This window comes from Helicoverpa armigera, chromosome 7, assembly GCF_030705265.1.
Source record: "Helicoverpa armigera isolate CAAS_96S chromosome 7, ASM3070526v1, whole genome shotgun sequence".
In the NCBI taxonomy this organism is placed as follows: domain Eukaryota; kingdom Metazoa; phylum Arthropoda; class Insecta; order Lepidoptera; family Noctuidae; genus Helicoverpa; species Helicoverpa armigera.
Window position 1 is genome coordinate 12,900,883 of NC_087126.1, and position 24,762 is coordinate 12,925,644.

The following is a 24,762-nucleotide window of genomic DNA, read 5'->3' on the forward strand; positions in this document are numbered from 1 at the left end:
AATCATACATGTTCATACTTTATCTTAAATAATAGTTTATGCCCTGGCAACGTAACAATGAGTATAGTAACCGTGCACACCGTGTCAAGGAAACTCGCAGTCATAATGCTCAGCCAGCGGAACAGAATAAAATAAATGTACCTCCTACTTCTGAGATGAAGAACTGCACGTATTGTTTGCCGTAATCTTAAATATGCAACACATTTTGTTAATTTAATTTTCTATTTTTAAAGTAGGTTGTATTGTTATTGATAAATGAAATATGTCTTTACTCAAGCAATCTGTCAGCTCGATCGATATCGATTATTAATTCTCTTGTGTTAATTTTGTTTCGTTCCATATTTTAATTTCTTCAACTTACATTTACATTGGAGATCTTACCTTCTGTGGTTTATTGTGAAATAAAAATAAATTCTGATTCACTAACTAGGTCACAATTATCCACAGTTTATTATAACGAGATGCAATTGTATACTCAATCAAAAACAGCCATGATCTAGGTATGCAATGAAAATAAGAAATAATACAAATATTTGAATCAATAAACTTCTCCTTTTTTGGATAAAAATACATGAAATTATTAAAAAAATAATGCTGAAATAATGATAGGTCAGTTACCAACCGTATTATAAACTATGATAAAATCCGTAACATATTTGATACTATGTAAAATTGTCATGACTGATAACGTAATGTACACACATAGTATATGATAATATTCTAACATTCCAGTGTGTAGAGCCTCTATTTAGCTAATCAGTGTTATCTACTCCATTACATTGTAACCGAGGCCTGAAACATTGGATACTCTATCCTAGCTCAGTGTATTGACCGACGATTGTCAAAGCTTTGCATATTATTAACGAATATTGGGAATGATGATCATTTTATTTATAGTATTGCTTCACAATCCTGACTATTATTGAGAAATTCGGTTTAAGTAAGCAGTTTTTCATTGAACGGTTGAACTATTGTGAATTTAGTCATGGTTAGTTTTATGTTACTAGCTACTTGATAGCTAGCAATAGAATACGTTTTTGACTAGATTAGGTAAGATATTTGCAGATGTTACAAAAACTTGTTTTAATTTCTCCTGTTACTGTAATGTGCACTGGGGTTGTAATTTATTCCTTACCAGGATTAATGATAACACTGGCCATATTGGGCAGGACTGTAATCTTCTGATTTGGATTTTTTACTTATTGATTTAGCTCTTCTTCACTCTTCCATTCTTCATCATATCATTCAAACAAGGCCTTCCTAAATAGTATTAAGCAAAGCTGAATTCAATTTACCAAACTTCTCCAATCGGCCATTACAAACTTCAAATCACCAAATTGCTAAACATTTTAAGAGTATGACGTAAACAACGCCAAAAACAATGTTCTTCGCCCACATCTCCCGTTTACATCTGTTGTGATTTGCATTCAGTCTGTTTTGATTCAATATCGATACAAATTAAGCAAGGACCTTGTTTGTGAGAAACAGCACAAACATGACTGTTTCAATAAGTTTAAAGATGGCGTACCTTATGGGAACCGACCCCTGAATAAGCAACCTTCAACTATTCCTCGCTGTTTTACTCGGCAAAGTAATTTTGTTAGTCCGTAAACATAGATAATGGGACCACTTGTCTCGGCCCATCATAATCCCGCTTCACGGAACGGTTTTTACTCATGCAAGATTAATCTCCTCAGGTAGGAAGGTACTTTTAATATCCATCTAGGTACGGTCAAAGACTAAAATATCTTTCTTCTGAGTACAGAACAGCAGTATGTGTTATCTCTTTGGTTAATGAACTTGTGTGATAGGGAGTTCTTAGATTTTGCCCTATAAAAAAAAGTAAAAGAACGAAATTACCCGTTTAACGATATTGCAGATTTTCGCCTACAAAAGTTAAATAAAACATGTCTGATAAGTCCATGACTGAATATTAAAGTAAAAAGAAATCGAGAAAATCTATTTAACAGACTTTATCACGTTACTAGATCAGCGAGATTATTACAGCATTGTCTTACTGAAATCGGCTATTGAAGCGGTTAATGAGAAAGACCTATGTTCACCAGCCGTCTATACCAGACCGATCGATTTCGCTCTCGTATTTTATCTAGAAAACGTTTAAAATAGGAGTGACATTACACTGGTTATTATTATCATTAAACTGCTCAACATGTTTGGTCAATTGGGTTATCATTTAAATCTTGGGTTATAAAAATATTTGCGGTTCGATATGGTAAACGATGCAAAAAGTTTGGGACATATTGGGCGTGTAGTTTTTCTAGATGTCCCAGTTCTATGTCAGGGGATAGAAACGGTCCCATTTTCTAAGATCGCTCGCAGAGTTACGACGTTGGTTTCATTTGTCAGGATGTCGGGTTCCGCTAAACAATGAATATCGCCTTCAAGCAGACACTTATCTGCTGCCGTCCGAATATCACATCAACACCCGATTATCCTCCACTTCCGCGTTGTTACTAAAATAAAACTCATCCCAAATTACAATTTCAAATTACCTTTATTCAAATGCAATTTACGGTCGCGTAAAATGATCCATCACACACGGACAACCCGTAATTTTTAAGGGACTAGCACTGCCAAAAAAAATTTGCTCGATTTTATATTCGCCCAAATAATTGTGTTCAGTTTATATACGAAGTAATTTGCTTGGGGAATGACTAGAGTTTTCCTCGCAGTGATTTATGAATGTATCCGTAGCGCAATTAGGCTGAATTGTCATTGTCGATTTTGCATGAATTAAGCAAGCTTATAGTACCTGAAGGTAATTCGGGGGAATTTTTCAGCAAAGAATGTTGCGAAGCCGTGAGGGGTTTCAAAATGAAGTGTTATTAACTTTGGAATGGTTTAAAAAGGTTTTAGAAGGTGTCGACGCGGTAGCAGCTTTGTTTAATGAAGATATTTATGATTATGAGCATAGTTTCGGCTGTGTAATAAAAACTTTTTAACTGCCTTCAGAAAGTTATTTTTAGCGCTGTCATGGTGTGAACGGGTGCTGTTACTATTTATCTTGCTAGTTACATTCCGTTGTTTTATTCTTCACCCTGAGATAGACAACAATCTCCATTACGCATCGTATTCTTTGGATAGCCCGGACCTATGAAAACGGGAAAATGTTGATTTTACTGCTTTGATGTCTCAAGATTCAGCCAAACTAAGTACTATCGCCTCGCTTACGGCCATCCTGTCAAAACTATCTGTTTTATCTCTACTATTTGGAGATGACTCGGAAGCATCCCGGTAAACAGCGATGCTGTCCGCTCCGCCTACATTCCTGATTATCAATGTCTTCCTAGAATGCCACTACGCATTTCCGGAAGCATCTATTTCGGTCATCACCGCCGAGTCAAAATATCAATGAACTTCTAATGCCCCCTATATTTAGATCCGTAGATAATTTGGAACACTTTCTACTAATGCACGCGGTGCTTCAAACAGTTTCTATTAGTGTAGGTTTGATTTAATTATATTATATTCGTATGGAGAATTGCTCAAAAACAATCTTTGTTTTTTTTTTGTTTTTAAAATAAAAACATTGGCTAGTCTGTCGGATAATTGAAAGACACTTAATAGTTAAAACCCAGCTAACGGTGTTGGACAAATACCGTTTTGCATTTAATAGCTTGTGGTTCAGAAACTAATTAGACAAGCAACTACCGCCTGGTTGCTTAACAAACTTAATTACTTTTTTCTGCAACATCTATCTTGCGTACAAGAGCTGCTAAAATTAGCAAATAAATTAAAAGTGAATGCTTTGCGTTGGGACTGACATGTTCTGTATTTAGTGCTCCAGTCTCCAATCATATGTCAGACATGTGGGCATGAAACATCTGTAGCCCATATAAATATTTGTTGCGATGTCGCATTCGAACCCGCGACTCTGTTGATGGCAGACATTCTGCAAGCGTGTCACTATGTTAGGCGTTATTTACTGGTCTGTTCAATAAACCCTTATACTAGATTTTTCATTGTATTTATTAAACATTTAAGTTGTAAATTGACTGAAGTGCAATTTGGAAGAGTTATGCAAGTACTGTGTCAATCGATCGTTATTACTGGTTTTGTTTCAGTTTTAAACATCTCGGCAAAGCGTATCGAATTGTGGACATTGTGAGAAATCTAATCCAAACCTGATCAGGCTCGGGTGGCAATTTCGTAAGTTCGGTGTAAATGAAATATAAATATGCTCAACAAATTTATTCAATGTAAGAATTACACAAGCTCTGTTTACATGGCGGGTCCCGTGAAATCGTTGGAAGTTGTGGTGTAATCACAAACTTAGTTCGACAAATATAAGCCTCCGACACGGTCGTACGCAAATGAATTCTTGTTTTCCGATTTTGACCGATTTGAACTTGAATAGAGGTCTTGTACTGAGCAGACGAATATCTTCAATTGTCTGCTCCTCTAAATCCTTTAGAAAATTTACGATCCAATACAAATGTCTGTCAATTTATTGGTATCACTTACATTGCTCAGCTTGAAGCGTCTAACAGCTCTGCAATAAGTCTAACTCGAAACTTACCAATACCGAGAAATTATCGTGAAGTTAGGTCTACGTGTATTTAGTGGCCGTGAAATCGCAATTTACTACATGATTTAGTTGGTAAATTAGTAAGATTATACCTACCAGCATAACAATATTATTCACCGTGATGACACGTCAAAATTTTCATATCATCATTGCAAATCTGGGAATTTCTTGTCCTTGAACAATGTCGTGACCGCAATCATACATTTAATTATTAGTAACATTTAATAAACACGTTAGAAACAAAGTCGATATGAAAACATCCCTATTGGCTTGGAGCCAGTGCGCGTTAGAGCGCGAACGGGAGCATAAACTTGTGTGTACACAATCCGCCATACTCTTTTACACGACGCTGAAGTTTATGACTGCAGATATTAGGATAAACGGATCCGTTATTGTTGGGATTTTCGGAGATGTCGCCATGATTGTTAGGGTACGATAGAATGTGTTAGCACGTGCTCGTAAATCCTGTTATTGTTATGATATTGACATGGATTGCTTTCTAAATGCTGACGATGAATGGATGATGTGTTACTAGGAAACTTTGAGCGAAACGTGTTCAACTTAAACTTTTTCCACTAAGTTGTTCTTTTTGGTGGTGTTTTAGACAGGCATGAGGTTGCAGTTGCTGAATAACCATGTTCTTAATTTTGATACATGTCATCGACACGAAAGAAGAAGAAGAAGATTTTGATACACACGTCTTCATCACGGAGAAAAAACCACCCAAGCTGATTTGAATACATTTAATTGCTAGACGTAGAACCCATAAGCAGCAAGATCAAATCCAACTATTCTGTTCATATTCAATAAATTGTGTTAAAGCTCCGCATTGTGACTAAATCTCTTCCCAAGTAAATCTGTTTACCCTCTGTATGTACACAACAAGCTGTGCCTGATTTGCAAACAAACGTCAAACGTTTGCTCACGACGAAAGTAAAATGATGCGGACAAGAGCGTGTAATGAACTGTTGAGGAAACCGAGAATCTAGTCTACCTGGTGACTATTGAAATCAAGGTGCAGTTGTTATTGTGAAAAATGAAAGGGGTAGAATCATGCTTGAAGATAACATTGAAGTATTGATTCAACCTCTAAAAAGAAAGAGTTACAATCTGAGAGTAATAAATTCTATTACAAATGTGAATAAGAACACTGTGCTTGCGACTGACGGCGAGCCGCAAATGACATTAATTTGCAAACAAAAGAAAGTATCGACGTGGACGCATGCGCGTAATGAATTACATGCCATAGTAATGGCAGACGAATGACGTGCGGAGTACGTCGTTATAGTAATATTACGTAATAATGCAGATAAAAAAGAAATTGCCAGTCGAGAAATCTCAATAGCTAAGTCCAAGTTTAAAATTGTATTGGACAAAAAAAATGGCTTAGTTACCAATGCACTAAAAATGAAATGCTTCGGAAAAGAAAATAGTTGGTCTGATTCCGGATGAAATCTTCACCAAATCATCCTCTGACGCCAGTCATAATTTATCAAAAGAAAATCTTGACGAGGACATGTACTTAGTGCGTAATAAATGACATGGTGGAATCATGGCAGTCGGATTACGTATAGGGGGAAGTAGCTGTAGCAATATTGTTTATTTCTCAGCAAGATTTCTTTGTCTACTATAAATAGCTGAGCAGAATATGACTACATGTCCAAGAATTTTGACAATGTTTGAATGTCCAGATAGATATTCTCGGTTTTTTTTTCATGTTTTTCACACTAGCATCAGTATGTATATGTTGACGACATTATCGTTAATTCAAACAAGTTTGCCTTCTGAGAATATCTTGGCAATATCAGTGACGCAAGTCGACTGAACTAAAATGTTCAGCGCGGCAGATTAGGAGATCTTTCTTAGCCAAAAAGAGGCTTTGCGATAGCTTCACCTACATTCGAATATTTGTGGGATTTGGACATCAAAGTCGCCCTCCGAACTGAAGATTAAATATTGAAGTGTCTGAAAATCTTTTGAGTACCCAGCCATGTTGTATATCGAAATCAAGTATACAAAAAAACAGGTTACAACTTGAGCCGATATCAAGCATTTCACAGTATTTTATCTTGTAAATTCACCCAAATAAATAGAGCCTTATCAAAATCCAATTGGCGTTTGCTACGATGCCGTAATCATAACTTGAAAACGCTTAACTTCATCCGTGCCCGCATAAATGGAGCACTGGGATGTTTCTACGGTTATGGATCCCTACATGGGTATATTGATCCTTACATTGCACTTACCTGGTTTTAAGGATTACGGGGATTTGTCATTATTGTTTCGAAAAAGGATAATAGTTTCTTCCCTCCCTTTACTGTGTATAAAAATCCACTTTTCTATCAAGTGATGGCGAGATAGGATTTAGTGAGATTCGAATAAAATTGAGTCGTGTTTCGACACTTCATTGGATGTTTTTTTCGATTTTGTGGGATCTCGATGCTTAAGTAACCTGTCATAATTTGATCCCGTGACGATCCTACAATCAAATTGTCACGGTTGTCATGGAGCCAATTGCTGTTGGTTTCGGTTGGCTAACGGGATACAGTAACATTATCTACGCATGTGTTTGATTTTGGATGTTGGTTGGAGTTAAGTGTTCTTTGATGCGATTGCCATGCTATGGAGTAAACGTTGTCTGTTTGATGTGTGTGCTTTGATTATCATATTTATGCTACTCAAATCTGTTAGGGAATTCCAGAATGACTAGCTAGTCTATTCGCATAGTTTTTTCCTCTATTTAATTTGAATGACTCAGAACAAATATCCATTGTTAGCGAACAAGATTTTGCAGGTCGAAAGAAAAAACAAAAACTTTGGGCACTTTGTTCAAATTCAATCAAAATTAGTGAAATCTCGTTTTCTATCGTCACGCTTGATAATGCAAACAAATGATATTATGATCGTGAGAAGATATGCATGGCTGGACAGTGGTCGTTTCAGCATCCCGCTGACACAAATTGTTCATGATGTAATTCTTTGACTAGCAGTAAAGAGCATCGTAAAACCGCAGTTCTGAATGAGCGTATAGAATTTAGCTTTATTGTTGCTGATGTCGTAATTTGCTAACTGTTCTTGTGTAGGCTTTAAGTTTCCATCAGTCATGTTTTAATGTTTTTACCGTTATTTTTCAAGTGGTCGTCCATAGAATCAACGAGTCACTGTCTATACATACACTTTTCAGTCTTGTCATTTTTCTAATTCAATCGGTTTATAGGCAACATCAACGCTTAGTATCTTTTGCACATTTGTATATTTTCCACTTATAAAATTTTAATACCCAGATTGCTATCTTCTGTGTCTTGAACCCAATTCGTAGCTACACCCATGACGCTGCGAACTAATCAGGGCGCGACAGCTTCTTTCATGGCTGACGTCCTAGACTGTCCGTGTCCGCCCTTTGGTGAGCTAGGGCTGAACGGTTTCTAATGTCTGCATAACCCACTACCAACCAGTTTTCTTTGGAGTTTACATTCTAATATTAACCGGCTTCTGATTTTCAAGTCTGTAAATAGAACTTCAAAATTAAACATCCACTCTTAACCATTATTATTCAAACCATAAAAATGATATTCATAACGTTATTAAAAAATAAATACCGCCGCCATTCTGAAAATATTTAGCGCGAGCTCTAAAAACCAAATAAGAATCTAGGTTTTGGACCGTAGCCCACATTTTATGCACAGTTGCAATTTTATAATACCGTAGAATGTGTGAAATTTTTAATGCTGCTATTCGCTAATAAAAACTTGTTTAGTGTGCATCTTATGAAATTGTACTTATCTTTTTTGTGTGTAGTTATGAAAGATGATGTTTAGTTTGTAGTGTAAAATGTGTACAAATGTAAATCTCCGCTGTACGCTTGCACCATTCGCGTCTAGATAATCAGTGCGCAACGGGCGTTCCCTTTCATACAAACGTTCACTCGGATATTGTTACAGTCGTCAGCGACGCCGTGTTGCGTTAGGTAATGGCTGAACTCTGCGTTGGCAATCTAATTAATTAGCTCGGCTCCGCGATTTACAAGGAAATGTCAATTTGCCAATTCCGTGATTGGTTCCAAGGTTTAAGGTTCTTGGAATATCTGCGCCAATGAGAGTTCCGCTAAAAATAAATCAAAGGGATCGTGGCGTTTTCTGATGTTGAAATATAAAATGTTTTGTCTTATCGATTCTGCTAAACCTTGGCATCTACTTCTGAAACACTGCAGTGTGCCGACTGTAACCGAAATATAAGTCTACCAATTAAATGGCGTCTCGGTTGAACGGTTTTATCCAAAACTAAACAATGGTTTTTGCGGCCTTTATTTCTTTACCCATTGCAGATAAACTGATGAGGAGTTTGACTTGCATTTTCCATTGTGATTTAACTTTACCGTAGAAAAAAGTATCCAGCTTCACGGTCTTTGGCATTGAATGGTTGTCTCGTTTTAATTACTGTATTTGTGTCATAAACAATGCAATGTGTAGAGGCACAGTTTTATATCAAACAACAATAAATCATTAATATGTCCTGTAAAAAGGACAAGTTGAATAACTAGCCAAAGGATATCACAAACATTGGAATATATCAAAAACTTCTCAGAAGAAAATCTACCTTATGATGTATTTCTTAAAAGCGATTCTTGTCCGGGTAAATAATTGATGTCCTGTATATAGGGTAATGCACCATTTGTAGAACACCATTAAATATGAATTAGATCTGACCCATTACAAAATCAATGTTTTGGGTGCCCTGTGAATACAAAGTTTCGTTCGCGTCACTTTCTATTTTGGAACTTATCTCCAATATTACTCGGGTTTTTGTTTTTGACGGTTTTCGCAGAATATGGAATTTATGTAGTTCATATTTTTTTTGTCTTGGCGTATAACCAGCCTATTTACATTTTTGAAAGAAAAATAAATCTGACCATTTGTCGCGAAGGATTACAATTTCCATTTGGAGCTCTTTCTTGCGCATTTTAACATTTCTTTTGTGAAAGACCTAAGCTTTTACTTGCCCTAAATTATATTGGTTGTAGTAAGCCGCGACCTAATTTGTCTGCCCATATTTTTTATGCCATAAATTCACAAATAAGACTATTCCACAATTGATTGCTTTTCCAGCTTTACCTTAATTTACCGATACGACAGGTTCTGTAATTGAGCCCCTTGCAGACTAATTGCCAATACAAATCTCTTCATTGAGACCTATACTTATTTACTGTTACTTAGTAAACGTTAAACGTACCCTTGATACCACAATAAATATTTTATTGTTTGATTTTTAATACATAACAACATCAAATATCGATTATCGCTCCTTCAATGCAATGAGGCAAGGTCGTTAGGGTAATCAAAAAAGTTGGAGCCACTTCAATTGCAATTTATACTTTACTGCTTAAAGAAAAGAATTAGATTTCTCTAGCAGTGCCTGGGGAGTTCATTTTCTACATGCCGTAATGGTTTTGATGATGAATGGGGTATTATACGAATCTTGTTCTTTGGAATGTCGACGGGCAATGAACTGTCTCTCTTTGACGATTCTCCAATTCACTTTTGTTGATGAGCTCTGTAATCTTGAAGATGTATCTCGTCCGTATTACCCCGTTACGGAGTTTTTATGTAGTAACTTTTTGTTGTGGCAAAACTGGCTTTCAGTAAATTAGCAGGTAATTACCATGTTTTATTCAAAACAAATTGGTTGAATTTCGTTACCAATATTCGCGAATATGTCGCTACAATTTGCGAGAGTTTCATTTGGTAATTTTGTTGGTAATAAAAATTAACGAACCATCTACAGTATGACAGAGTCCAACGCGGCCCCCGGAGGACATGTATTGATTATGTAACTGATTATCCGGGTATGTACCATAAGTAATGACATACGACACTGAAGGGAATTGCTCCAGGATGATACAGCGTCCATTTTCACCAGCTATTTACGATATAACATTGCACGTGTAGAGGAAAGGTTTCTTCTTTTATATTAAGTTCTAAGTTGGGTTTATTTTTAGAAAGAAATAGTGCTGACGTATAGCGGCTGAGTACCTTGAAAAGTTGGTCTTTGAAAAACGGTGTTCTCGATTTAATTTTTGTCTTATTTCTATTTCATCACTTTAAGATTACGTAGGTAATAAACTCATAGCTCTCTGAAGTAGAATAATATAATATCAAAGCAATCGCAGACTTTGAAGCTACTACTCATTTAGTGTGATCTAATCCCAACTTCAGTATATCGGAAGTTATTCCAATAACCTGTTGCTTCCTAAAAGACATGCAGCTACATATATTCTTGCTTGAATATATGTTTCCTAAAGACCATCTTTATCAACTCAGGATAACTTGTCTCTCTAATCTTAAGATTTTAAACCAGTTTTCATATCCCGGATCAGGGGTCTAATAGTTATGAATGACAACCTGATTTTTAATTTTATGCTAGAAACAGGTATATCTAGAAAGATTACATAACGAAATTCACACCAGAACTATTCAATTAGAATACATTAATGGCTGATCTCGTCGCCGTAGTGCAAGGTAATCCACTACAACCGTTCTAAACATGAGAATATGTAAATGCACCGATGTATTGAGTTGGATGTAATAAATGGTTTAATTTTTATATATCCTCAGGCCAACGATTTGTTCTTAAGATTTACGGGGACGCTGGAATGTAAAGCACCCTTCACTTCGCTCACAGCGGAAGATCATTTGACGATTTCTCATTTTTATAAAAAGGGGTCCAAGATTTGATGGGACGATACCAAGATTCAGGTTAGATTGTATGTAATTTGGCAAACACAGTTCGCATTAAATGGAAGAGCTATTTATTTATTTATCAGATCTGTTTTCAGCAATTTAGAAATATTTACTATGTATACGCAACGCACTTTAGCGTATCGACCGAATAAATAAACAAAATTCTAATTCGTTTCAAGGTATTTCTTTACGCATTTTTAGTAATAAAGAGCTTCAACCGCGAGTATTTTAGTTCATTAGTGAGAATTTCTAGTAAAACTATTTGCTACTGACGAATGTTACTCATGCCTAGTTTTTCACAATACCATAATACCATTTTGGCGCCCAACAGGGACCGCTTTCAAAAACACAGCAAAGATTGAAAATAAGTTAATACGCAGACATTTTGAAGGCAAAAAGTAATATTACTCGTGTAACAAGAAAAAGATTACTTAAGTAAGATAAATTTTATTTTCGACTTGAGGGTACAGAGCAAAGGTCATTCCGTTGCTATGATGATAATTGAGCTACGGCGAGTTGCTAAGTTAAATGCTTTTGTTATTTCAAGTACTAAATAACAACAATTAAATTCAATTGGTTTCTTCTTTGCTCAATTAGAATTCCATTTTCATTATACTTTAGCAAGTAATTGGAAGTTTGTCTGTACTGGAGTGTAATTCAATTAGTAATGTGTAAGCTTCTTTCTTTATCATTGAAATATGTCTTAGATATTATATTCCTAATGGTAACTAGCTATTATAGGTATTTTCAACAAACGAGTAGCATATCAGACGCTTTAGTTCTCTTAAAGAAAGGAATATTCATGAAATAAAGGATTTGATTGATTTCAACAGTTGAAGTTAGAATTGGACATACATTTGTGAAACATAAACCCTTTCTCATGAAACAGAATCGCAACTTTGTATTGTCTGCACAAGAAAATTTAAAGCAACGACCACAAAACATATTATTAACATCAATCTTTGTTGAAAATCAATAACATGCAATATGGTATCCCTTTGAACTGTAAAGCGATTTAATTTAATTTCGCAAGGTATCGTTCTCGCTAGCTTGCACGTTACACGTGCCTTATTGAAGCCGTAAGTGAATCAAAAATGTTGCAACGCCAGGTAATATGGATGCCAAGGGTACTTGGATGACAATATTTGAAACTAGAGAAGCTCAAAGAAGTACCCACTAGTACTTTTTTGAAGGAAAAACTGTTAAAGCCTCATTGCTTTATGGGTAAAAATACATCTTTAGAAAAATTAGGTCCCGATTGAACCTCGAAGCAAGGGTTTAGGGTAGATTGGATCTGAAAACTTTTGTAACTAAAACATGAAGGACTTGTACTAAACGCCTTTTTTGTAATCATTGGAAGACCAGTTGTATAAATAAAAAAACTAAAAGCCATAATAAATAAATAAAACAAATACGATGTGGGCATGGCCTGGTCACGTTTTAGGCCGATATTTACATATTGTGTTAGAATGGTATTGAGGAATACTTTTGTTCATATGGTGAGATAACTGGGCTAAACTCATGTATGTTCTTTTTTTCCCCTTATGAGTTCAATTAAGAGCCAGAGAAAATTGGCAGAACATAGGAATGTTATTTATTTAGTCGATGATCAAGTTGTAATTATTTTTAGTAAAAATTGCCCAAGTCGGTTTGGTGGGGGTCGGTCCCACGACGATAGTCAACAAAACCCCAAAAGTGTTAGGAAACTGATAAAACTTCAATTTCAATTACTCAAATTATCTAAAATTTAGCTAAAAGCCAAAATTTCCTTAAAACCGAAATTAAACGGTCGCTATAATATCATATACCGAGTTGTTGTAAATAATTGTGTCAGTTGCTTTGGAAATTAGATGATGACACATACAACATCTATGACAGATTTCAGCTATATCAGCTTTCTTTCAACGTGTGGTGTCAATTGACCGGACTACATGCAAGAGCCAGCAATTTCCAACATTTTCCAATTAGATCCACGAACTGAATCTTGAGCCGTATTCACGGTGATTGTAATTGATAGAGGGGTTCCGTAGCTTCATCAATCAAACGTTTTATAAAACGGCCCGCGGTAATTAGGGGCTTTCTCCAGATTCCTCGCGTTTTTGTTATAAGCTCGATATGAAATATTGACTCGGAATTTTATGGGTTCAAGTAATATATATTTTTTGGGCGTTCCTGGGCTGTTCGGCTTTCGTTATAAGGCTATCATGTTGTGATATTAAGTGGGTTTTATTTATCGGTCTTTGCTCTTAAGATTATTTCCTATATTTATGAAATGTATGGTTCTGAGGAAAACAACCTTCGTTGTTATTGGTATAAATCCCTCCCTACAGAGGTCGGCTTAACCTCAACATAACATGTTGTAGGGCGTCCTTATTGACCTCACACATCCTTTGGTTTGACACCTATTTGTAACCCTCGGCTCGAATCGATAATGATTAGATAAAAACATGCCACCGATTCGGAATTAATGAATACAACCTGTTGTTAAATAAATACTATTAATTGTAGCTCCTTTTAAGTTTTACTGACATAACAATGACTAATTGACGAAAAAACAAAATGAATAAAACGTTTGTTTCTGTTTTGTGTTGTAATAAAATTGAAGGCTCCAAGTTATAAGGGTAGCAGTTCGTTATAGAATAGCAAGAATTGTTAATTTGTCCGGGAAACGTTGTTTTCCGCGGAAGCTGGAATTAATTATGAAAGCTACGACGTTGTGTGCATGGCCAGTGTGCTACATGTTGACGCTGTGGTTTCAACTGAATTTATTATTATTTACATATCATTTTGAAGTTATTACTAAGCCTTCTTTGAATTTCGACTATAATTGTTCTCGCCAAAACGTGGGCATAACTGATTACTGAGAATCACAAAAATGATTACATAATAAAAAACATACTGTTCAAAGCTCACACCGTCTCGTTTACCTTCATAAAAAAATGCTCTGTAATAATTTTATACGTCAGTTTACAAAATTTCTGAATACCCAGCAAAGAGGCTTGGCCCAAATTCGCAGGTCCCAGCGCTCGTTTAGGGCAGAGGGCAGTTTTCGCAAACCCTCTGGCCGCTGAAATATTTAAAGGAAACACTCAGCACGCTTTCCCCAAGTATTTACCAGCTGTTTTTGTTTAGATTTATTCATTCTACCCGTGCGGTGTAGCGGCTGTGTTGTCAATTTCGTAATTATCTAGTGTCGGACTAGATCCTGAGCGGATGGACAGGAAATTGTGTTGGAAGCTGAGCTAATAGACTATTCCTGTTGCTGTTTTCTGTGACACGTTATTGAATAATGTGGCTGTTTGCCGCTCGTATGCGTGTCTGCTTGCCTAATTGGAGATATGTGAAGTCGATCTCAGTTTTGAAATTGATCAGCTGGATCACGTTGCGTTTGTCATAATAAACAACTTTCCTGTTCATATTTTATTTCTTGAAGGTTATATATATAGTCATGTGCGTGCAGTACCAGAGACTTCGCACAAAGACTCAGCAACTACTCTTTTAATATCTTTTTAATTACCTCATTCCAAGGCTAGCTCGTATTCGCTAATGTATATATCGATCAAACCCAGTTCCAATATCTAGGTTATCAGTTAGAGGTACTTGGAAATTTTTACGATGCATTTTTGATAGTAAATTCTGAGATAACCGTTCTGTGAATAAGATATAAGTGATTATAGCACGTCTAGGTACGGATAGTGGTTTATCTGGACGAGATAAAGTGCAGTGAAGTCAATACCCCGTCAATAAACAAACAAACAAACAGTTTAAACGGAACCGCTATTACTTCTTCCTCGTGGTACGTTGCTGTGTACTTTCTTCGGTACGCTATGTTTATTGTAGAGGGTAACCTCGACTTTCATTAGTTGGATGGTACTTTTGAAGGTCTACTTACAATTAGTATGCTATGGCGATCTGTTTTTTTATGACGGTTAAGATTATTCCAACTTCTTTTACGAAACTTATATAGGTACGTAACTTAATTGTTGTCATTCAGACTATTTAATTTTTTTAGAGCAATAAGCTGTGTACATTCTGTGACCTTCTTATCATAGACATTGTCTTAAATAATGCTGAAGAAACATATTCGATTCAGTTGAGATACCAATATATGATCTATGACGTTAATTACAAATGACCTAAATGTGCAGCCTTATTGAAAGGTATCGTTTGAATATTAATTCAAACCCAGTTGCCTACTCGGGCGTTAAGAATCAAGTCTTGAAGACATATCCTTTTGTAGGCCTTACTATATTTAAATAAAAATATATGTATGTATGTGTGTCGACGGTTATAATCGTGTGGGGCACTCCGTAGGGCCGCCGCGTATAAATAGCCAGGTCGATATTCACTCCAGACTCGATGCTTGAAATCAGACCTAAATGCGTGCACGACTACTACACACCAGTCTGATTAATACAACAAAATAAATATATAACACAGGATAATGTGATTCAGTAGTTCTATTAATATTTTTGCGTAGGCATTTTTTTAATGATCGCGGTCGAAAAGGTCATCCCTTCAACTGTTTCACAAGAAAAACCCAAGTGGATTCCTTTAATAACTTACAGGGCTTAATTAAATATCTTCTCAGTTTACGCATTTCCGAAGTTCATTTAATTATCTTGTATAAAAATATTTTTGTACATTAACAGATTAGATTCGTGATGAGACGGCTTAATTTGTGCCCTTCCTTATCTTAAGAAATCTCAAATTGATAGGCAAAGAACTCAGCGAGCTGACGTTATCAATCAGAGCTATAATTAGAAAGATCATTACGAGGTTCTTCAAAAATTCCCCAATACTTTCAAGTAGGCAGACAGACATTCAGAAGAACTCCCTATATTTAGATAATCCTGTATAATATACGAGTAAAATGAGTTAAAAGCTGAACTAGTTTTTTATGCTAATGATAGCTATGTCTGACAACGGTAGTTAAATGAAAGACTAGTTAAGTAATATGGGCGGATAATGACTTGTTAACGTTGTAACTAATTGACGAGACTTGTAAGTTTGTTAACGGCTCATTTCATTTAGGATTAATAGGTGGTGTGGAGCTGTTCAATTGACTATCATTAACGTAGTTTGAAGTTTCCCTCAAAGAGTTTTTTTGCGATAAAAATAGCCAGAATAGCAATAAATATAGCATAGGTACAGTCGTCTTTATATTTACATGTTTAATACAATGCTGGGATAGATACCATGTGAACAATCATTTTACACAGATCTATACTAACGGTGCTGTTATGCTAAAACATATAGGATAGCAAAATAAAACAGTGTTTGTTTGGGTCTGCTTTTCGAAACTTCCTCATTATGCCAATCCTTCCTTAATGAGTTTCAGAGAGTAATTACAACGTTAATGCATTCATATTTTTATTGTCCTTTTCCTGTACAACCAGTAACACAACGCTATTATAATATTAACGACACACTCATAACAATAATTGTCCGACACGATTGTGTACAGTTATCAACAAAGTGTGATTTAATTGCTTCAATTAATCATGTCGAGTTTTGAATGGTGGTCGACCAAATACGCTGGTGATCAAAAGGATAACTGCATTTTATTGAAAGGCTAGATAACCTTGTAGTTGTGTTATTGTGTCGTTAAGTGTCAACTTTATGCACTCTCCCAAATTGCTAAAATTGACAATTGTATATTTTTTTGTGTAAGCAATTCATTGCTATGTCTTTTTCATTGCAACATGTACCATAGTGTAATTCAAAATTGCACGGGCACTTAGCCCCTGTACAGCTGAAAACAAAAAACCGTCATTATTGCGTGGAATTTAAAATGGGTTTACTGCCACTTGTCTTCTCTGTGGCTAAAAGTTGATGTAAGTTCGCAGTTATCTGCAACATCAGCGTGAAATATTGGGACGAAGTTTTAGCGTGTTTTAAGTGCTCAGTACTTAAGGCATTTTGATGTAGACTGTTCACGGGACGTGTCAGAAGTGGAAGTTTTACTGACATCACATGAAGACTAACGGAGTAGTTACATGGAGTGCTGCTAACATTGGTTGGCTGTGAAACGCCGAGTGGTGGCCCACTGTGGATAGCATTTGTTTTGTTGATGTCAATATCATCACAATAACTAAATATTTCATTTATCACACATAAGACCAGTCAGATATCTATCGTACAAATCTTATGAGATTAACGTAGGCTTTCTAAAATGACTTTCCTCTGCTTTTTTGGGAAATCTGGTTTGATCTCACGTGCATTGTCAAAGTGATAATTTTATTTATTTTATAAGCATGGAAAATATCAAAAGTTCTTCGAATATTTCTTATTCTCGGCGTAAAACCGCGAACGACTAACCGTAGCCTCCATTTCTCAAAACAGTAGCAGTCATACAAAAAACCCAACATTAGCGTGTAGTTAAAAAGCGTCACAATACTATGAATGAGTTAGTCCCACGGTGTCGTGTTGGACCGGTCGCGGCGACCTTGTCAAGGCAAGCCGGTTACATATCGCACCTCGCGTAGGAATGTTAATAGCCATCTCTATTCGGCCCCTTTGCTAGAGCAGGATCGTGATAATAGGACAGGTGGCTAGGCTCGTCTGATGACACTGTTTTGATTTGGTTAATGGAATTTGTTAGTGAGAGTTGTAGAAAAAGGGCTTAAACATGTTCCAATTTGTAGCTACATGCAAATTTCGTGACTATGTTTTGGAAAGAAATAACAAAGAAAACTTTGTTTTGATACAAATGAACAGAACAGTCTTTTTTTAGTATACCATGTTACACAGAATATTGCACACGTACCTACAGCAAGATTTTGCAAACGTAATCGAGGTCGAACTTCACAAGCAAACAAATATAATGATATTAATTAATGCAGGTTTAATTTTGTAACGGTTATTAGAACAAGGCTCCTCATTATGCCGTTATCTAGTCTGGTTAGGGTAAATGTATCAAGGTCAATAAATTGTAATAAATTGTACTGTATTGAAATATTTGAAGTCTGACATGTGCCCTGGGCGTTAGGACTAAAGTCTGTTTTAAATAGACTATGATTATTGTCTGCAGTTTTAACTTCATCTTGATGGTAAAATAGTTTTGAGTTTGCCGTCCGTCTCTAGGATATGAAAAAAATACTTTTATCCGGTACCATTTGGTTATATCAACATTCGATTCACCGTTAACACACCGCGACTACCAAAATACTTATTGAATCATCGAGAACTCAATTTTGATAGTACCCACACATGCCCAAATGACGTCAACTACGCAGCCTAACATCTTTGTATGGTCTTTATTAGTCTCGCATGGATGGTCAAAGCTCTATTCTGGTACCACCTGGATGAAAATGATACAATAGTGCTGTCTTTGAAGACAGTTTGTGTTGTTTTATCATTACAAGAGACTTCTAGAGAGTGATCTTCATGTCCATATGTTACTTTCAGTTTTATTTTTGTGCCTAACAGCAAATTCAAGGAAACCTCTCTCCCATCTAAAAATACATTCAAACAAATAACTTTTAATCCACAAACAAGCCAAGAAAAGGGCAAACCAACCTTTTTATAGCACAATCCTTTTACATCCTTCGCGAAAAGACGTACCAATCAATATTTTGCTCGCCCAAGCATTCATCCTTTTAATATCTACTATGTGTAACGTTACGCTCCGTATGATTCTTCACCTTGGCAGCTTGGAGTACTAACTTGTTATATAAATGGGACAGAAGGTCTGACCATGCGAAGTATTGGAGTCTGGATTCCAGATCGGCAGGATTTAATGAAGTGACTCTTTGATACGAAATAAATTGCTCGAAACATCTTTCAAATTCCTTTGTTTGCCCTTATAAAGTGCATTCAACCTTAGACACCGAAAAAATGTTTTGTTGCTGATCTAATACTTCATTCAAATTTCTATTTGATATGGTATCATTATTTTAGAACATGTTCCCCTTGTCTTCTTGAACAGCCTGCAGTATACAAATCAGTGGATCGTAACATCGTTTGTCTGTTATTGTATACGGGCCTTCTGTATCAATATGTTATGATAGTACTCCATTAGCAGCATACGGGCACTCAGCGAAAATTTAAACGTATTTACCAGTCGGCTGTGCGGTTATATCTAGTGACCGTAATGTTGTAAATAACTGATGTGCTCTCTGAAGTACACCTCATGCCTTGTATGAGGCCCGAATGCTCCAAAGTGCTTAGTTTTAAATTTGCTGCTTATTGAACGGTTTTAGAGGCATATTTTTGCATCAAAAGTGCAAAATAGTGGGAATAAAGTATGTGACAAAGTTCTCGTTCTTGTGACCATTGAAGAAGTTATACATAGATGATGTAATTTTTATATTGAATGTTGTTACTTGATTGCTTTTCGTCGTTACTGTTTAATGTTAATTCACAGTTTATCCATTAGTACTTAGTTAAACGATCGCTCATGGGAGTAAGTACATGTAAGTGGCGAGAGTGGTGGTTAATCCTCCATGTGGCACAGTTAGCAGATTACTCGGGACTTAGCTGCGTTTAGCGGCTAATTACTCATGAATTTGTTAACGCGCTGATATTCACACAAGGTTTCTGGGTCAATGTCTCGAACGTGTGGTACATGTTTTATTTATACCTATACTTAATCTAGGTTTTTATTAAATCATAGGCTTTTGGCAGGGTCTCAAAAATATTGCTTACTTGGCCGACTTTGGTCTAGCTTTTGAGCAAAGCACTTTTCCTCTGATTGATGTAGAACTCAGCAATATTTCACCAGTTTACGTTTAAAAGAAAAATCTATCATTGGAAAAGCTGCGTTTGAACGGCCCACGTGGAAAATGTAAAATGCTGTAAAATGTAGCCTCGATAACGACGTCTGCCGGCTACCTGAGCTAACACATGTCTACGTCGGCGCCCACACGGCCTTTATATTGAAGGGCGATTTTTACGCGAAGCTTTTAGCAAATATTTCCAAAATATATTTTCACATTTGAGCCTTATTTTTTGGAAAGATTATTTCACAAAATCGGTTGAATTTGAAGATGTATCATTATTGGATAAATGTAGTCTAGGTATCTTCTCGGGTTTGTCATCATAAACGATTTGAATTCAATGTAAAGTTTTTATACTAGAAGACGTAAAAAAGTCAACTAGTGCCCACTTGCCGTTTTGAAATCGGTCCATACATGTTCAATTTTCACGTTCATAAAGTACAAAGTTTATCGGCCACATACCTTCTCAATGTGAAAAGCATTTCAGAAGAACGGTTTAAGTGTACTTTATGCTACTCGTAATGTAAATTCTAGACCTAACACCTGCTACACTTTTTGTCTATCAGCCTTTCTAGCGAAGGTCTATCCTCATTTATATTGCAAAGAATTTTAACTTACCTTGGCGAAAGTAAAACTAAAGGTTATTTAAAGCTATGAGACGTGTGAGTACAGCTGCTATGAGCTGATGATTTTACGAGGGAGCTTATCCTAATTAAGGTTAACATCAGATGCCTGATAAGCACAGCATTTTCATATTCAGTTCCAATTATTTCCTCTTAAGAAAAAGCTACTGTTGAATCCATTTAGATTTGTGTAGCATGTTATAAAGTTGGTTGTGTTTCTTTATTTATTTGTGTACTCGTAACTATTGGTACTTTTGCACTTCTTTTACCGATCAGGTTAATATTTCGTTGCAGAGATGGTTTATATTACCTGGAAAATTCTAGTTAAATCTGTCGGATCCCATAGAATATTACGTCTTTCATGAACTCACGTTTATGTAGAACATATTGATAAAAAAGAGAAATGTAGTATCATTTGCTTTTTTAATAGACATCCAAAATTTTGAGGCCTTAAACGTTTCCCCCATGGCACCCCACAACTGACTGATCAGCTAGTTTGCATACGCAGTTAAGCTTGTTATGCTGTTTGTTCGCGAATCATGTTGTACTTTTTATTCGCTAACTTTAACGTTTGTTTTTATACGTTGACGAGTGTGGCTATGAATTAATTTTGAAGGCAATGCATCAAGAAGGAGAAACGGCAATATACGAGATATCGATATGCGAAATCGTCAATATAAAAATTGTATATGTAAAGTTAGCTGTTGACGATTCCTTGAAGATTACATAATACGTAATCCTAATAATCCGTATCTGGATGATACGGATGCTCTAGTTTCCGCGATATCATTGCCGTATTCCCGATTCGATTACTTAAAAGCATTTTCTCTTCAATACTCATAATCACCAAACTCATCTTATTCAAACGGCCGTCTTTCACAATTCCGCGACTCCGTTGTTCTAACTCGAAACTGGTTTCATCCGGCGCGATCCGCCGTAATCCGGTTATATCCGGCCGGCGGATATAGTATGCATTATAGGTAAGCTTAGAAGGCCCACTTTTGATAATGTTTGATTGAGAGCTTAATTAATAGACGCAAATTTCGGAAATGATCTTCTACTAATGGCTGACCCTATGAGGTTCCTGTGCTCTATCGATTTTACTTTCGTCCTGTGAACCGAATGTAAATGAGGAAAAGCCCACTGTGGTACTGTCCTAGGGCTAAAGATGTGCCACATCATCATCCTCCGAGCCTTTTTCCCAACTATGTTGAAGTCGGCTTCCAGTCTAACCAGATGTAGCCGAGTACCAGTGCTTTACAAGGAGCGACTGCCCTATCTGCCTAAAGATGTGCCACAAAACCCATAACATCATCCTCATCCTCCGAGCCTTTTCCCAATCATGTTGGGGTCGGCTTCCAGTCTAACCGGATTCAGCTGAGTACCAGTGCTTTACAAGCAGCGACTGCCTATCTGACCTCCTCAACCCAGTAACCCGGGCAACCCGATACCCCTTGGTTAGACTGGTGTCAGACTTACTGGCTTCTGACTACCCGTAACGACTGCCAAGGATGTTCACTGACAGCCGGGACCTACAGTTTAACGTGCCATCCGAAACACAGTCAATGGTGCCTAAGATATACTTAGAAAGTACATACAAACTTAGAAAAGTTGCATTGGTACTTGCCTGACCTGGGATCGAACCCGCGCCCTCATACTTGAGGTTGGTCCTTTACCCACTAGGCCACCACGACTTTCTTCCACAAAACCCATAAATTGCAAACATTATATGCAGAATATTGGCTTACTACTCGTCTGTTTTAAAGGCATACTAATAATTTAAAGTGAGACTTCTATACTTATCTAAGTCTATATTGAACTCCGGTTAAGTTAATCGCTGCGAAGTAAATGGCTTTTAACAATCGACGCCGAACTGTAAACAGGGATACGGTTTATTGGATAATTGCCTTTATTTCTGTTACCGCCTGTCCGGTTCTGGGAACCTATTAATGATGATGTGTGATAGTCTTTCTATCTATCTTCTTTGAAATGTACTAAAGTCAGTGTCTTAACAAGAATCGCTTGATGGTGTGTGGTCTGCGGATTTGTTCCTGATTCTGGATTATGAAGTATTCTGTGCTGTAAATATAATATTAGTCACAAACCTTAAGTAGTCCTTAAATTTTAATGATGTTCAAGTCTTGAAGTTGGAGTTTTCAAAATTGCTCTCTCGAAGCTCCTTTTATTTGTGGCTGCTGTAACAAAATTCTCTTTCCAGATTATCTGCACTTGAACACCAAAGTCAAATCGTTTAATATCAATTACAGCGTTTACTTTCGAAATACTAGCCGGGTCCTCACATTGTGGTCGGAGCTAAAACCGCAGGCCATTTGTCGTGATATCAGTATTGTGTCGATGAACACCCCAATTACCCACTCCACGTAATTGCTTTTAACTCGTGGGATTGTAAACAACTTGTGGTGTTGTCCGCTCTTCTTTTTTCTGCTACCCTGGTAGCTTGGATTGGTAGTGGCATTTTCTTAAATTATCCTGATAATCATTGTTTTCTTTTTGAATTATTTATTTAATTCTTAAATATACTTGTATCAAAAACATGATTCGAATAGCGAAATACACTTTTTTATCTATCTCTAATATCAGTCTTACTATGTTTAATGTCATTACTACTACTTACGTTAACACGTGTCTCTTCTTCATTTCATGAGTTCCATGAAACATTGCATGCCTCTGTTGTAAACTAATCAACCGTTGTCTCGGCTCCTATTACATTCCTTTATAGTAGGAGAGGCGACGATGGATTTTGGCAGTAACTCGAGCACGTCAGTATGGGGATAGTATAGTTAGGTACAGCATTTCTAGGCTGAACTAAAATTCCCTACAAAATTCTTGCAAGCTTGAATATTTTTTTCTAGTTTTCTCAGAATATTATATGTGATGTCAGCATCGCATCTACAGTATGAATATCTGATTTGCCGAAATGTGTCCATGTAGCTGTTATTTTTTTCCTGGATTTATTTCTCCACCTCTATAAGTGACCTAACATTTTGTTCCTATTTTTAACTAATCTACAAAATCCAATAAGTCTCCATGACGCTCGAATTACTACTGTCCTAGTATCACCGTCTCCCCTACTATTACAATTTTCTACGTGACTTCTTGCACATCCACGTGATACGTGCCTTTCCTTTGAGCCTGTACACTCACTCCACCTGGCGGGAATTGTGGGAACTATTCGCTGGAACAAACTCGGTTGTACTAAAATGTAGGGAGCGTTCAGTCAGCGCCCTCACTTTTGCTGCGAAATTCCGCTACCCCGCGTTAGATGGCGCTTGTAGTTTGATTTGTTTCATTCTCACGGGTTTTGTATAATTGCCACTTTTGTGAGCAGCAAGATGCTGTAGTTTGTGGATGATTAATATGCTATGTCTCTTATGTTGCTTTAACCTATAAACATTTGTACTTTGTAATTAGTAATCAATTTACTTAAAATTTACCTAAATTCTGGTAAATGTAAGAGCCAATAAGACTTAATATGCCTAATAAAACGTCTATCTTAGGATATGAAACGTGGCTGCGGGTTGTTCGAAAGAGATACCGCGGCCCTGGTACATAAAAGGCCTATGACGGAACACGACGGTTTTTAGTCAGTAAGAGTCTGACACTCCCTCACCGCTGCTAACCCACAGCGGGAGGGGTCATTTGATGATTTTTGACGTCGGAAAAAAAAAAAGGATATGAAACGTGCGGAATGCGAATACAAAACTGTAACAAACAAATCTTCCCTATCCACAATCAAGCGTAAAAACACGCCCATTCAACACTACTAAATAACGCTTAAACCTCATCATCATACAATAGCCGCAACACTAATTATTACATCAATTCCCACACAATAGCGATTAGTTCCCGAGTGGTGTTTACGCGCGTCCGTCATCGGCTACATAATTGTGACGTCACAACGCTTGTTATAGACAATGATGGCACATGGCGCGTGCGTGTGTCACGTCATTGTATATTATGAGGTCCAAGTTCATCGACAGTATAAACGTCCGTTTTTCTTAAACCGCTGTTTACTTTGAACATGTCCTTTCAAAGTAAACAGCGGTTTCAACTCGTAACTCAACGACTCAAAGTTAGTAAATAGTTTTTATCAGACTGACGAAATAGACCGA

At 36.6% G+C, this 24,762-nt stretch overlaps 1 protein-coding gene across 1 annotated transcript in view; it reads left to right on the forward strand.

Annotated features, from left to right (window-relative positions):
* The window catches only part of LOC110372090 (liprin-alpha-1), a 127,333-nt gene that overhangs the window by 1,381 nt on the left and 101,190 nt on the right, over positions 1 to 24,762 (forward strand). The gene's annotated exons all lie outside the window — the stretch shown is intronic.